This window comes from Dendropsophus ebraccatus, chromosome 11 (genome assembly GCF_027789765.1).
Source record: "Dendropsophus ebraccatus isolate aDenEbr1 chromosome 11, aDenEbr1.pat, whole genome shotgun sequence".
In the NCBI taxonomy this organism is placed as follows: domain Eukaryota; kingdom Metazoa; phylum Chordata; class Amphibia; order Anura; family Hylidae; genus Dendropsophus; species Dendropsophus ebraccatus.
This window is the reverse complement of record NC_091464.1, coordinates 38,079,978-38,083,004: the sequence shown is the minus strand read 5'-3', so window position 1 is coordinate 38,083,004 and position 3,027 is coordinate 38,079,978. Positions and strand designations below refer to the sequence as shown.

Here is a 3,027-nt window from a genome sequence, read left to right as displayed (position 1 = left end):
AAGCAGAGCTCAGCTCTAGAAGCTAACTGTCAATCACGCTGGGATAGGGATGCAAAGGGGAGCAAGGAGGCATTACAGCCCTCAGCACTTTGTGCCAGCAGTTTCAGCAGAATTACAGATGACAGATTCATGAAGTTCATTGGGAGGAGTTTCTGTCCAGCATATAATAGATCAGTTATTTTTGTGGCTGTGCTTCTGTGATGAGCAGAGCAATGGAAAGAACAACACAGATGTGAACAAGTTCTGAAATTGTCACATTTTTATACTGCGTATATTGGAAGCCTATAAATGATCATCTTTAGTAGTGAACAGCGGCCTTCTCTCTTTATTTTCCTCTAGTGTCTGGATTGGACATTTCCAATCAGTTCAGGTTCATTTGTAGCTTCCTGTGATGTCATCGTATGTATCCAGCAGTCGGTTCACGGATTGTAATCTCTTCACAGCAATTGTATGTTTCCTATTCAATAAATCTTCTTTCATCTCTCCCGAACATGGGTGTTTACATTACTCATAAACCTAGAGCTGTAAATGTCAGGAAAGGAAATGATGACATATGGCAGTTTTGTTATATTATACGCAGCACACATATCAATCATGAACATATGAGTATAACACCTATTGTAATAAACCTTCAGTGCCCACAGTCAGTTGTGTAGTTTGAGGCTATGTTCACACTACGTATATGTCCGGCCGCGGACGCGTATTTTCCGCGGCCGGACATATACGTATGAAACTCCGCCCGGGACTTTACGCAAGTTGCGGCCGGATACGTACGGAACGCAAACTTACGCCCGTAGTGTACTTACGCTTCCTGAGCGCTCTTCGTAGCGATCTGACAGCAGTCTTTTACTTGGAAATCTTCGCCTAGCCCCGGACACCCCACAGAACCTTTTGGATCGGCACAAAAAGCTTTCAAAATGAAGAAATCACCACTACGTACGGGACCGCATGTAACGCTAAGGGCCTAAGTTACGGCATTTCTGTCCCGAAATAATGATCTGGTTCATTTTTTACGGCGCCGCATACGATCCGGGCGTAAGTTCGTACGTAGTGTGAACTGTGCGGCCGTAGATCGTATACTTTACATAGTACGCAAACTACGTAAGTTTCCGGCCGCTTATTCACGGAACGCGCTACGGCCGGAAACTTACGTAGTGTGAACCCAGCCTAACCCTGTAGATGTCATTGCCAGTAGTTACTGCTGGACTTACAGGGTTCGAAAGGGTAGGGTCTCCATCTACACACCATTGGCAACCTCTCAATGTGATCCAATAGTTGCAATGGCAACCGGAGGTCAAATTTTATATTAAAGCCTGTGAGGCCCAGCTGTAAGTAGTGTAATACTGACAGTTATACAGTGCACTGACAGTTATGCTACAATGTGCTGACAGTTATATTACCAGTGTGCTGACAGTTATACTACAGTGCGCTGACAGTTATACTACCAGTGTGCTGACAGTTATACTACCAGTGTGCTGACAGTTATTCTACAGTGCACTGACAGTTATTCTACAGTGCACTGACAGTTATTCTACAGTGCACTGACAGTTATGCTACAATGTGCTGACAGTTATACTATCAGTGTGCTGACAGTTATTCTACAGTGCACTGACAGTTATGCTACAATGTGCTGACAGTTATACTATCAATAACTTTCAGCACACTGGTAGTATAACTGCCAGTGCACTGTAGAATAACTGTCAGCGCACTGTAGTATAACTGTCAGCACACTGGTAGTATAACTGTCAGCACATTGGTAGTATAACTGTCAGCGCACTGTAGTATAACTGTCAGCACACTGTAGTATAACTGTCAGCGCACTGTAGAATAACTGTCAGCACACTGTAGAATAACTGTCAGCACACTGTGGTATAACTGTCAGCACACTGTAGTATAACTGTCAGCACACTGGTAGTATAACTGTCAGTGCACTGTAGAATAACTGTCAGCACACTGTGGTATAACTGTCAGCACACTGGTAGTATAACTACGAGTGTGCTGACAGTTATACTACAGTGCACTGACAGTTATACTGCAGTGTACTGACAATCTTACTACAGTGTACTAACAGCAGTTATACTACAGTGTACTGAGAGTTATACGGAGTAAGGAAGAGTCCGCACTCACCGGTCAGAGAAGTGGGTTTATTTATCCAAACACCGAAGGCTTCAGCTGGGAGGGGGAAGATGTTATGCAGGTACGCTCTAAACAGCTACAATTGTTTCTCGCTTCGTCTGGCTGTGAGCAACATCAGGGGAAGTGGGAGGTGCACTATACACACAGGTGATATGCAAATACAGGAAATTGCAACGTGATAGTGAAAACACAAAGCAAAACATAAATATTATAACAAGGTATTCATATCATTTCTCTCGTGCAAGCCACACAGGCCTGTGACATCTAACCTTTGAATCCATTGGGTTTCCCGTTTAAGCAGGAGTTTAAGCCTGTCGGAACCATCAGAGGTAGGATGGACTCTTTCTAAGCCAAAAAACCGCAAGAGTTTAGTATCAGACTGATGTACACTCTTGACATGTTCTATCAGTCGGGGTACGCCTTTGCCCGTGGGTATAGAATATAAATGTTCCTTAAACCGCGTCCAGAGAGGGCGCTTGGTTTTTCCAACATAAAATCGTTGGCACGGGCAAAAGATGGCGTACACGACATGAGTGGTCCGACAGGTTATTAAATCACGTACCAAACAATCGTTACCCCCCAAATTGATAAAGGATGTGTTGTACATTTGGTTACAGTAAGCACAAGTGCCGCATTGCTTATTCCCTTCAGGTCTGCTGCGCTGTAGCCAATTCACACTGCGTTTATTAGTATCTCTATCTAGCAGATCACCAATAGTGGGGTTTTTTTTAAGTGATGAGGGGTTGTCTATCAGCTACTTTGCTGAGATCGGGATCATGCTGCAAAAGAAACCAATGTTTCTTAATGATATTACACATAGTGACGTTCATACGGGTATTCTGCAAGGCAAAGACAAATCTTTTGTTGTCAGAGGAGTCAGAGGAAACCTGT

The 3,027-nt window shown here is 43.7% G+C and overlaps 1 long non-coding RNA gene across 1 annotated transcript; it reads right to left on the bottom strand.

Moving 5' to 3' along the window:
- Positions 1-241: 241 nt before the first annotated feature.
- LOC138767646 (uncharacterized) lies at positions 242-2,245 on the bottom strand. Its single transcript, XR_011358822.1, has 2 exons — positions 2,128-2,245; positions 242-522 (listed from the first exon to the last, which is right to left on the bottom strand). It is a non-coding gene; the product is annotated as an uncharacterized lncRNA (long non-coding RNA).
- Between the last annotated feature and the right edge of the window lie 782 nt (positions 2,246-3,027).